Source organism: Mustela nivalis (genome assembly GCF_964662115.1).
Source record: "Mustela nivalis genome assembly, chromosome: 5".
NCBI classification, from domain to species: domain Eukaryota; kingdom Metazoa; phylum Chordata; class Mammalia; order Carnivora; family Mustelidae; genus Mustela; species Mustela nivalis.
Genome location: NC_139024.1, coordinates 64,746,748 through 64,760,362, shown reverse-complemented (window position 1 = coordinate 64,760,362; position 13,615 = coordinate 64,746,748). Strand labels below are relative to the sequence as shown.

At 37.8% G+C, this 13,615-nt stretch overlaps 1 protein-coding gene and 1 long non-coding RNA gene across 3 annotated transcripts in view; both read left to right on the top strand.

Moving 5' to 3' along the window:
• The window catches only part of PDE7B (phosphodiesterase 7B), a 314,255-nt gene that overhangs the window by 206,362 nt on the left and 94,278 nt on the right, over window positions 1–13,615 (top strand). The window lies entirely within an intron of this gene.
• LOC309864989 lies at window positions 7,471–9,124 on the top strand. The gene is made up of 2 exons (XR_014311893.1): window positions 7,471–7,699; window positions 8,723–9,124. It is a non-coding gene; the product is annotated as an uncharacterized lncRNA (long non-coding RNA).

The following is a 13,615-nucleotide window of genomic DNA, read 5'->3' as shown; positions in this document are numbered from 1 at the left end:
AACTTAATTATCTTTTCAAAGACCCTCTCTCTGCAAATGCAGGCAGTGTGTCCTGAGATACTAGGGGCTAGGATTTTAACATATGAATTTGGGCAGTAGGGGCACAATTGAGTTCATAGCAGTATCTTTAATGTGGTTACATTAGTAAAAATCTAGAAATATATCATAAAAGTGTATCAGAATATAAGTAGCCATGGATGATGATAATTTGTATCTGAGAATCTCAACATACTTTGTAAAAACCTGTTATGAAAGTAAAATGCAAATCAAAACATGGCATTTCACCAAAAGTCTCATATCTGAACCAAATGAAACATTTTGGCTCCCACATGCCACCAATAGACCTAATTCCTTGGTGGGGATTCATTCCCATCCCGTTCCTAATGCAAAAAAGAAATTGGGAAACAAAGTAGTAGGAAGAGCTAAATATCACTCAGAAATCAACGTTTAGAATCACAATGTCTTCAGAAATGTTGGACAAGAGGAAAAGTAAACTAGAAAAAAAAGCCATATATAATATACAGAAGTTGAGTTTCAAAATACTGAGAATTTTATTTTCAAAGTGCTAAAGAGGGGAACAGAGAGATCACTCACTCCACAATAATGACACAAGATCATTCGGTTGTTAACTCTAATGAGGAAAAAGGTCTAAAATAACCTTACTAAATCAAAGACTGGTTGACACTTGCTAATGAATAAAATGTCTTCAAGCCACAGTCACCTTCTCTCTTTGTCTGTTTCTCCTTTCTGAGTACTTTTCCTTACACATAGCAAAAACATATTTTAGACTCTTTGAAACTGGAATTGTTCAAAGCATTAAAGGGAAAGAGGAATCAGAAAATTATCTGGACGTTCTCTGGCAGCTGTAATATCATGTAAATTGTAACTGGTATACCAGAATTACCAAGTGTTAGGCACAAGTCCCCTGCCCCCTCCAGATTCTCACAAAAAGGAAAGCGTGTTGAACTGTCCTGCTTAGAGAGCAGTTGATGACTTCCTGTCTTGGTACATAGTAAATGAGATGTTGCAGAGTTGACACAATAGCTGGTACACAGTCACGATCATGATGCTCTCACTCTCCTGCCCATTAAAACAAGGACGAGCACTATGTTCTCTCTACCCCAGCCATATGGGGGTTTGTGTGTGTTCTAATGTCCAACAAACGGCACCACTTCATCATTTAAAGACCTAATTCTGGGTGAAGTGCAGTTACATATTGCAATTCATAGTGCTTATTGCTTGATGGCCTTTTTCTTTCCCTAATTGCCCCCTTTCCTTTCATCCTTTCCCTCTTCTCTAAGCACTTCCTATTAGAATGATCCCAGGGAATGGTACTTACTCACCATTGAGGAGGGTTGCATAACAAACCTTCACAGGCAATGCCTCAAGAAGAAGCACATTTGTCAGAAGTAGGAAAGCAAACTCTAGCCTTAACTACATGACTCATTTACCTAGGATTTTGATTATGTATCTTATTATCTGTGTCTCAATTTCTGCATCTGTGCAGTGATAACATGTTTCATCTTTATTTTTTTATAGGGCAGTTAAGTGTGGTAGGTTGATCGTGACTGTTTATCCCAAAAACCTATGCTAGGGCAGTAATTGAAAACTGAATAAACCCACAAGGGAAGAATAAAAAAGAAAACATCAGTCAACAGGTGATACACTTGGAGGACAGAAAGTGGATGAGTGGGTAGTAACTGAGCTGTGTTTACCTTTTTGTACAACTAAGACCCTGCAGAAGAGAAAATGTGGACAAAATAAGTGACATGGGCCTCAAACATTTAAAACACTTGGGAACGGAAGACACCAGGGAATTGTAAAAACATGCAGCAAGGAAGAAAGGAGAGAACTAAAAATAACAGAATTTGTTGAAGATCCATGTAAGTTGCAGTTACACCCTCAGGTCTCTTCCTCTACCCCACAAACCCAAGCTAATACTCCTGTTACATCCTGGCAGAAGACTAGGGTCTATTCTCTGAGGATATGAGGCCAAAATGTTCTGAACAACAGCACATGACAACACCTGGGGAAGGAGGAGGCACTGTTGTAAGATCATGGGAATGAAGTCAAAACATATCTACTAGAAGACAGCACCAGATTCTTTCCCTGTGGGAAGTGGCCCAACCAGGAAAAAGACATAAAACTATTCACATTTGGTGGGAAGAGGAGTTCTCTAGAAAAAAAAAAAAGTCAAGTCCCTCTTGATCCTTGACCATGAATGAAGATGGAATAAACTATATGCAGATATACAAGATGTCAACTTTTCTCTTCTTATGTATCCTTTGTCAGAGACCTTCAAGGGGATGTGTTCCACTAAAGTGAGAATAAAAATAGAGGGCAATGGGGGTGGAAAGTAGAGAATCCAACACAGGAAAGAAAGAAAGAGAATAACCAGGAGGACAGTGACAAATGCTACACAAAGGAAGCCTACAAACAGAACCAATAAGATAAGTCTCATACCTGTTGTGCTGCACAATATTAATGTGTCTTACCATGATTTTAAATACACAGAAGACTAAGTAATGTTAAAAAAGGGGAGGTGTACAATAAAAAAAAACATAAACATAATATCCAATAAAGCTCAGCTGTGAAATATTAAAACTATAATAATGGATAGGATTTAGCCCAAATTGTAATGATTTGAGAACAGAAAGTATGGGGGGTTGTGAGAGGGGATGAAAGAAGAATATGGAAGAGCCTGAATTCCTGATTGTTTGTGGATATCTAAAATTGAAAAATCAAGTTATAGTGCTACAAATATATTATTTAGAAATACAGAGATAAATAAAATAATTAAAACTCTGAAATTGTTTAAAGTAACTGCCAGTGGTGTGTGTGACTAGGGACTGAGTGGTGGTGAGAAAGAAGAGTATTCTTTGCTTCTTGTAGGCTTCATAGTATTGACTTTCTAAACTATATATGGTATTACTCATATTAAAGTTAAAATTAAGTTTAAAATACTAAACTAGTTCATATGAAGTACGTATTTCAACCTGTATTTATAAATTATTAAGCACTTTAATGAAGATTAACCTTAAAGGCTTTTATGAGGTCTCCCAAAAAGCAGACTTTTATAAATGTAAATTTCTCTCAGTTATTATTGCATTGTGTAATATTCCCACAACCAGGCTTATGAAAGAGGTTTCATCAATCCTGGATTTTTATCTTTCAAATATAGGGTATATTTTCTTTGTTGTATATTCAAAAGCTGAGCTACTTGATAATGACCACAAATGTACTGTGCATTCCAATATGGCACCCATATGCACATAGGTTTCCATGATTATTTTAAATCTGATGGAGTCATCCATTGCTAATTCAAATCTGGCCAGAATTCCTGATTCTAATCTCATGTCAGGGTGAGTTGAGGTTAGCTGTTGGATGAAATGCTCAGTTCAGTTGAATGTTGAGCCTAGTGCCAAGCTACATGTGAGCTGAGTGCTTCAGGGTGTCAGATGATAAATGGGGAAAAGAGATATCACATGAGGCTAATGTTTTAGCATATGCATATGGTCCTCTTCTGTAGGAATATGGTGCAGGGTTGTAGCTCAAGTTACAAAGAGGGTATGGCTTTGCACTGTAAAACACAGCCCTCAAAGGACTGATTAATCTGGGGGTTGGGGGAAGGAATGACAGTGAGGGCTGAATGTTAGCTATGCTCATCTTTGGATAGGTGACCGATGAGTAACTATATCCTTGGAGTGCCTTTCCAACATTCAGCTAAGGCTACTCATCCTTCACAACACATTTAACTTAAGGAAAATGGATGAGTACTTACCTGACAACTTTGGTGATCAGACATCGCCCTGATGTCTGCAAAGGGGAGCTAGGGAAGAAACTTCCCCTTTGCAAGATTTGCTCTAGGGCACACCTAATTGATTCCCTTAAAACACACACACACACACACACACACACACACACACACACACCTCATTGTTAAAGTAGATTTGGATATCTTAGCATCCAAGAGCCCCATGAATGAAATACCACAAAGGTTTCTCAGAATGCCTGTGGTGATGAAAAACTTTAAATATCCTGAAAAGAAATATTGGTATCTAAAGGAGAGAAAAGGAAAAGGTGTCTCTTTGGAGTCTCTGATTAGCAAGTTATATACAACTTTCTGTGCAAAATCCCACCACAACTCCCAAATACTCTTTTGGGCAGAAGCTGGGTAGCTGAATTTATGATTAAAAAGTACATATACATTTTAGAGTAAATAATGTTGAAAGACATACATTATACACTTTTATAAAATAGCTGTATAATTTAGAAAAAAAGAACTAGACATGCTTATTACAATTGTTAAAAATAAACAAAACAGAAAAGAACAAAGTAAAAAGTGGCCCAAATCCTATCACCCAAGAAAAATCTATTTTGCTAATATCTTTCAGCCATCTCTATATGAATATACATGGAATTTTATACAAAGAGGGGGTCATGTCCTTCATACTATTGTCTAACCTGGAGAAACTATATATTCTTAATGAACAGATAAACTTCCACAGCAATACCCTGACTTTGTTCTTCTCTTTAAAGACCACAAATTTTCATGCTCAGTATATCTATTTACGCGTTAAGACCATGTCTTGAAACGACACGGTCCAATATAGTATAGGCATTAACCACATGTGACTATTTAAATTTTAAGTTCGTGAAAATTTATTAAAATTATAAATTCAGTTCTTCAGTTGTACTAAGCACATTTCAAGGGCTCAATAGCCACATATAGTAGATGGCTACACTATTGGACTGAACAGCACTATTAGAACCAGATTTTCTTTAGGCGTAGACCACTTAAAGGCTGGGGTCTTATTTATACACTTGAACTTTCCAAGCACTTGATTTTTGACTCTTGCCAACATAATATAGGGTTAAATCTCAAATTTTAGCATTCACAAGTCACAACTGAAACCCACCCAAACATTTGGATGAAGAAGACAAATAGAAAACTTCCCTATTATTTCCAATGATTTCTCAAAGATCATGGTTTCCAACTGTTCTGGACTTTTCATAAGAATCTGGTCCATTGAGACATCATTGCTCTTGCTCAGTCAAAATTAGTGTGACAATTTGAGGGTAGGTGCTCCCGGGTGGATTGGGATCCAGCCTACTTCAGCATGGGAAAATCACTCCAAATATCATAATATAAATAAAACAAGGACAATTAATGAGCATCAGGTCTGGGAACTGGATTCAAACCAACCACCCACCTGCAGTTCTCCTAGATCTTATGCTACAGTGATGAGAAAAAAAAAAAAAAAAAAAAAACTGGAGAAAAAAAACACATTCAGTATCATGTTCTCAAGTGAGAAAATAACTCCCCCCCTTTTGGGTCCCTATAGCTCTAGAGAATATAACACAAAATTAAATTCCAGGCTTGTTCTAATAATTTGAGATGGTAGACTTTCAATTTTTTATAATTTATTTTCAATTTAATAAGCATCTAAATTTACATGCTCTCTAATCTGACACAAACTTCTCCTCCCATACACAAATCTCTGGAGGCTGAAATTTTGGCAGTGAGAACAAACATTCTCACAGAAGATTTCTTATCCTTCCTCTTTCCACTTCAATTTTAACTTCCTTGAAATGACCTTTGGGGTTTCATTTAAACACATTTTCTCCCAGTCCTAGTAGGAGTGTGGAAATATGAGGAGAAATAACAGCATGGAAAGAGATTTATGATTTCTGTAGGTTCCCAATATGGTTCAGTTTGAGGTCTGACTCGGAGTCAGTTTGATGTGAACTGTCTTATCTGTGCTCATGAGCCATTTTTGTTCAGCAAACATGAAAATCTTTCTCAACTCTATCCCCAGGAGCAACTTTTGGAAGGACTACTTTCTATATATATTGATTCATTCTTCCCTTTGCTGAATCAGCATGTATTGAGCAGCTGCTGTATACCCAAGAAAAGAGCCAAGTGTCATGTTTACATACATAAAGAAATGGCTCCTGTCCTTGAGAAGCTCTAAGGAGAAAGAGAAGACAGATGTGATGAACGTTAGGATGGGGTGCTACACAGAGGAGGGGCACCCGCTGCAAAATGGGGGTGGGTGGTCTGAGAAAGTCTTCTCCAGGAAGAGAAATTTGAACTGAGTCTTGGAGTATAGCTATGAATTAGCCACAAGGTGAAAGTGGGTAGGAATATCCCAGCACAGTGAAAGACAAGAACAGCACACTGTTTACAGAGGACAAGTAAGTTGGTAAGGTAGGTACAGTAAACCAGGCAAGCAATAAGGCTGGAGAATTAGGCAGAGTCAGATAATGAAAAGGTCTCTGTTTTATTTTGAGCATGATATAAAACCACTGAAGGGTCTTAAATGTAACAATGACCACAGAGTCGTAATTTCAGGGAAATTAATGTAACCTGTTTGTAATGGATAGAGTCACACATGGAAAAAGAGAGAGCTGCCAAAGAGATGTGACCTCAGACAAGAATGGATGCTTAAACTAAAGGCATATTGGAGAAAGTACCCAATGAAAGAAGTTCAACAAAGAGGAAGAGGAATATTTTCACGATCTGATAACCAGTTGGACAAATGGAAGAGAGCTAGAATGGCCTCAGGGACAACTGAGTGATTAAAAAATAAACCAGTCTTGTAAGCCTTGTTTCAAGGGAGAAGTGGTTATTATCAGAACATCTACTAACATTCTGAGAACAGGAGAAGGAAGAGCACTTTTGGTCTTTTCTCTGTACATCACAACTGATTCTCTTTATCCTAGAAAGTTCTACCTCTCGGATTGGTGTCCATTTTCTAGACTTCAAAGAGTGTCTCAAAAACAAATAAGCAAAGAAACCCAAGACATTTTCTTTGTGGAATATTTTTAATTTTGGCATCAACCTGTATAAGACACTTTCAGTTATTTAAACAACAATGTTTACTGAAATTGATTCTGTGCCACACATTGCAAGTATAAAAAGAGATCAGACCCTCTACTCAAATTACCCTTTATCCCATATTTATTTCCGTATTTGTTTGTTTGGGTTTTTTTTAGTTATATCTAAGTATCATCCTCATACAGTAGAACAGTGGTCCTCAAACTGTAGCATGAATAAGAATCATCTGGAGAGCTTGTTAACCTAGTTTACTGTGCTTTAATCTCAGAGACTGTGATTCTGTAGTTGGTCAGAGTAAGCCCATGAATCTATGTTTCTAGCAATTTTAAAATTGCTGCCAATATTGTTGGTCCAAGGATCACACTCTGAGACCCGCTAATTTACAGATTTGAGAGAGTAACTCTGACTTGTGGAGCAATGTAAGGTTCTTTCCTGGGTCCCAAAGTATCCATAACATGGAATTGACGTCAGTGGGAATTACACAGGCCACAAATGTGTCACTCTGAGCTCTTAAGTGTTTATGACCAGCCCCTTACCACTAGCTCTCACCTCCTGTTTTTCAGCTGCATTTCCCACTGGGCAATGCTGTTGCTCTTGGTCCATAAGTTGCTGCAGTTACGGCTCTTGATGATGTCAAACAGTCCCAGCTGGAGAGACTGGAGAAATGAGAGCAAGCTTTCCTCTGTCTGAACTTCTTTTATCCTATCTGAACTTAAAAGTCAAAGATTAATAACCTGATCCCCTAATGACCTGGAGAAGGTGGCGAGATTTCCAAATATTACCAGACACTGGAAAGGCTGTGATGGTCAGCTCAGGGACAGTCATGCAGTTAGCCTGGATCACAAAAAAGATAAATGGGTAAGAACCTTTCTCACCATACCATTGTTAATTTAATGGCTTGCCAGTTGCTTTGGGTATGAATTAGTTTTCTTGTGAATGGTTTCAAATTGCATGTCTCTCCTAGATAGATTTGAGCATCTTCTATTTATTTATGATATTCAGGAGTTTTTCTTGCCTTTGCCTTCAGGTATATATTTTCAGTCTCGCATACTGAAAAATCAAATAGAAAATTATTGTGTCATTCTGGTATCAAGTGAAGAGAGCGTAATGGGAGTGGGTATAAGGGACAAATGTAAAAGATATTATAAAGCAAATGGTAAAAGACTTGTCTTCTCCACCTGGGACTATAAGGGATGAGAAGAGGTAGATGAAATTAACTACCAACTCTTTTGACCAGAAGAAGGATGCCATCAATTACATAAATATGAAGATTAAAGAGTGATTTGTTTAGGTAAAAATGTTGAGTTCTGTCTTGGACATCCAGGTGAGAATGGGGCAGCAAAGTGGAAGTGTTTTGAAAAAGTTGGAAATCTAGGACTGGAGTTCATATGGGAATAGTAGCTTGGGGGATAACACTGGGATACCCCCACTTAAAAGGGAAAACTGAAACCCTACCAATAATGAGCTCAGTGAGAGAGGTCCATAAAGGAACAGTCTGAAGATTCAGGACAAAACCTGAACAGTCCCTCCAGAAAGGCTCCACATAAATGCTTCTTGGATTTGATACCTTTGTTTATTTTCAGTTAGTGTTTTGTTTAAAATGTAAGTAGTATTTCTGGAACACAGTATATTTTACCAGTGGAGAGATACGTCTTGTTACCAGTGGTGAGATACATAGGTCTACTTGTATATGTCTACCTGTATAGAAAATATGGCTGAATTTGCATGGCTTAGAAGTTGAATTGGAGGGCATAATAGACTTAATAAAAGGCATAATAAAATAGTTTGAAATGGCATGCTAACTACAAAATGTCTCTAATTTTTCTCCCTTTTTTCCATATCATTCATACCACATGATACTGATGTGGGGATACTTTCCAGCCACATTTGAAAAGCCTCCCCTGAAGTTGCAAACCCAATGGTTTGGAAGGAAGATTTCAAATAACTCAAAATATACAGTGTAAACAAACTGGCCTTTTAGTATGAAGTGTACTAAATTAAAGAAACCAGATGCTTTGGTTGGCTTGGAACAGCTGGATTATGATTGGCTCTCCTTCACTAACCATTTTCTTTGGAGTCTCTTCACCTTCTCATCCCCCCTCCCACCTTCTTCCTCTCACTTTCTCCCTCCTCCCCCAGCCCTCCTGCTCTGTCTGATTTTATTTTCAGACAGATATAAGCTCATCAAATATAGAAGACATATCTCCCAGATATCAAATAGTTTCTGAAAATAGAGTTGTTAATTTCGTTTGCTTGTACTCATAAAAACTTGCTTACTGGAAACTTGGTGTGAGCCTCTGAATTACACCATCAATCATAGTTCTTAATGTGAAGGACTCGTTTATGTAACAATTTTAGTTGACTTGAAAATTAATGTTAAAATATTCCTCTTTCTATACTACTAACTGGGACATTTTATAAGTTCTCTAGATATCATTTAGATTCATAAATCTCCACGTTATTTATCCATTCAAAATCATGAAACCTCACAACCCTCTGAGAAAGGGTCCAGACCCAAATATGCACCTCAATGAAATGGAGTGAGTTTTCCTGACACACACAAGATTTTACTGGACAAATCTACACTCTCTCAAATCATTGATAAGTTGGGAAATTATTTAGCTCATGTGGATTGAAATCCACTTTCACATAAAATATCTAGAGAACTGTGCCACAAATGTATTTTCAGCTTGAACCATACAGCTAAGGTCCCAAGAAAGGGAAAGAAAAAAAGGAATGGACAGGGAAGAAAATTTCCATGCAGAAGGATAGACACTATTGCCTCATTAAGTTTTTTGTTGTTTTTATTTTTTTAAAATAGACTTTATTTTGGGGGGCATCTAGGTGGCTCAGTCAGTGAAGCATTGAACTCTTGATTTTGGCTCGAGTCATGATCTCAGGATCATGAGACTGAGCCCCTACTCACTCTCTCTTTCTCTTTCCCTTTCCCCATCCCCCACAGTCTTCCTCTCTCTCTCTCTCAAATAAATAAAATGTTTAATAAATAAATAAATGTTTAAAAGTAAATGAGTAAAAATGGACTATACTTTTCAGAGAAGTTTTAAGTTCCCAGGAAAATTGATCAGAAAGCACAGTGAGTTCCCATATACCCTACCTCCCAACGCTCAGCCTTACTCACTGTTGACATCTTGCACAAGGGTGGTTACATTTGTTGTAATGAATGAACTTATATTCACAAATCATTATCACCCCAAATCTACAGTTTACGTTGGAATTTACTCTTGGTGGTGTCCATTCTATGGGTTTTGACAAATGTAGAGTGACATGTATTCATTGTTCTAAGCCTTAAGAATTAATATACCATATATTTGGGGGCAATTCCATGTTTCTGTGATTTAAGATAAACACCACTATCCTCTGTCAGAAGGCTTAATTATGGCTTAGCCTATAAAGGTGGTCATAAAAGACTTTGTTAGTAAAAGTGGTCTATTAAGTATAAAAAGCAATTGCCGAACATAGCCTCACAACTGTGAATTGTATTATATTTCAACTGGATAAGGGACTCTTGTAGGGCTAGGGCATCTAAAATGCACAAGATCTATGTTCTCCCTTCGAGGGAAATTTTTGTTGTGCTTTAGCAAATCAAAGCCTTGGGAGTGGTGCTGGTTCCAGACAATGGAGGGGAGGGGGTAATTTGATTTCATTTCCAGGAGATGGAAAAAACACTCCAGAAATTCTCCATGATCTCTTTTTTCTCCAAACTACCCATCACCACCACACTTTCTCTCCACCCTTCTCTCTCTGCTGGGTTCAGTTCCAGGCTGATGACTGGCCACTCTGGCTTCGTTCTAGCACTTGCAAGAGAGCTGGGTCGAATGAGCAGGACACACTCTGGAGATGATAGTTCCAGTGCTCTTCCCATTCCACTTGAGCTGGGCAATAGATCCTTTCAAAAATGCACTGTTGTTTTAGACACTTTTTAGAGAGTCTTAGAGCAGAAGCTAATGCCTCAGAGACGTGGGACCCTTTTGTTGGCTAGCCTTTTATTTCACAGTCCGACCTAGCTTTCCAGCTCTGAAACAGGAAAAGGAGAATATGCTTACTTCTCTCCTTTGCTTTACACCCTCTCCTCAGAAACAGGAGAAAATAGAAACTACACATACAGAGAATGAGTCAGGAAATTCTTTTTTGTGCCTTGATTTCATATACTTGTGCTAACAGTGCTGTCCTGGTACTAATGTGTTTTGATATCTAAGGGGATTTGCAAAACAAAGCAAAGGCAAAAGCTTCTGAGCTAGTAGCCCAGTTTGTCTTACTTTTTTTTTTTTTTAAGATTTTATTATTTATTTCAGAGAGAGAGCACAAGCAGGGGGAGCAGCAGAGGGAGAGGGAGAATAGGCTCTCCACTGAGCCTGATGTGGGGCTCGATCCCAGGACCCTGAGATCAAGACCTGAGCCAAAGGCAGACTCTAAGGACTGAGCCACCCAGGAGCCCCGAAGTGTTAACAAACAATCAGAAAGCAATAACTTCACATCCTTACTTTTCAATATGTGTGAGGCATAGAAAATTTTGTATTGAACAGCAGTCTTCCTCAAGAGGGAGGCAAAATCATCATCATCATCATCATCATCATCATCATCATCATCATCCTTCTCTTGCATGTGTCTGTGTATCTCCATACTTTGACAAATATATACATATATATTTCTAGTTTGAGAGCAATTTGTTCTCATATGCTAGTTTAGAGGTTGTAATGCAATACAGATATGTAGCAAACAGAGTTATATTCCACCACCAAAACTGGTGAATCTTTTGCTCTTGGAACTCTCCCAGAAATTTGAATAAATAAATAAACAAACGATTTGATTTTTCATAGTTTCAAAAAGCCAATCCCAGTGGGAGAAAGTCTCTTCTGTAAATCACACAAGGAAGAGTGGACAATCAGTGGGAATTCTGTGGAGCAATCCATTCCACTGCCAGTACACTAGGGCCCAGAAGACCTAAAGTTCAATGTTACTCTCAAACTGAGCAGGTAGGCTACTACAGCACATTTCTGGAAATTGGGCAGGAGAGAGATAGGACAGATGGAGATGGGTGTAGAAAGACTCAGGGCAGGAAATGCACTGTGCATGTACCGTATGTGTTGAACACATTGTTAGAGGGGAGAGAGAGGAGACTACTCCATAACATGGGAGAAAAGCACTGTGACCTTCTTTAGAAAGATACTGCAGACAACTTCTCTTGGCATTAAGAGTGAAAACAAGAGAAATGGTTCAAAATTCACAAGCACTAATTGGGGTGTGCTGTATGGATCATACTCTGCAGGGTGTCTCTGACTCAAGGAGAGCACAAGCTATGTGAGGAGAACAGGTAGGGTCACATTGAGAGTTTTCAAAGCACAATGCAAGATGTCACAACCACAAATATTACAAGGCAAAACAGGTTAAGAGCCAAGTGAACAAAAGACCACAGTTTGTATGATTGCATTTATATGAAATGTCCAGAATAGGGAAATCTAAGACACAGAATGCAAACAAGCAGCTCCTGCCCAAGGAGGGTAGAATGGGGGCCGAGGAAGGTGAAAACTAAAAGGTATGGGGTTTCTTTTTGAGGTGATGAAAATGTTCTAAAGTTGGCTTGTGGTGACAGTTGCACAAATCTGTAAATACACTAAAAATCATGGAATTATACACTTTAGATTGGTGAATTAAATGATATGTAAATTATGTCTCAATAAAGCCATTATTTTAAAACTATAAGATCGTATAAAACATGGAAAAAGAAAAGTTAAGTAATGGTAGAAGCAATAAGTACTCTTAGGAGTGGGTCTTCTTCAGTCCTCCGCATACCCAGCCTCCACTCCTTTATCAGTTACTTACAGGGAACAAAACAGTGGGATCACTGAAATATTCTTGCTCATCTAGAAACAGTGAGACACAAGTAAAACTCTCCAGAAAACATGGGTTCTTCATTTTCTACCATACTTGAATTCCACTTAAATGCAAGGTTGGATAGGGTTCCAATTCAGTCCTAGGAGAACCATGAGCTTGTGATTATTTTCCAGCTTCTTTTCTAGACAAAAGGGCGTTAGCTCTCAACAACACAAACTCCTGGATGAGAGAAAGAAAGAAAGAAAGAAAGAAAGAAAGAAAGAAAGAAAGAAAGAAAGAAAGAAAGAAAGAAAGAAGAGTAGGCATTCAAACTCTCTGGGCCTTCTCATAAATAACAAAAAAGATTGGCACCAGGTAGGTCTTACCAGAGACTACAGCCTTTACAAAGTTCTTCTATTTGAATTTATTTCAAGCAGTCAATAAATAAATGGTTCCATGCTATTAAATATGGAGAAAAGAGAAGACTACAAACATGTGCTTCTACCTCCTGCAATTTGGTCCATTTCCCCAGCTCCCTTTTCAGAGAAAGATGCAATTGTTCACTTGATGACCCTGGTACCCAGCATATTTTCTTTGGGGCCATCTTTTGAATATTATTTTTGTTTAAAGCCAAGTAAATGAATGGGGAAGTTGAAAAACATAATCAGAATGTTATATTGACACTGTTGTAGATTTTCCGAATACCAAAAAACAAGTAATGAATGGAAATGAGTTTGCCAAAGTGAACATTTTATGCATCTTTATATAGGACATATTCCCAAGTGGGAAAAAAGTACGCTTGGATAAAATAAAATAACAAAATATTTATGGAATATTTTAAATTCATGACATATATTTGTCATATTGAGGCAGAACACTTACCCTCAGGGACTTAAATTCTAAACATTTACTTCTTTGTGTGTGTCTTTTCTCTCTTTCTTA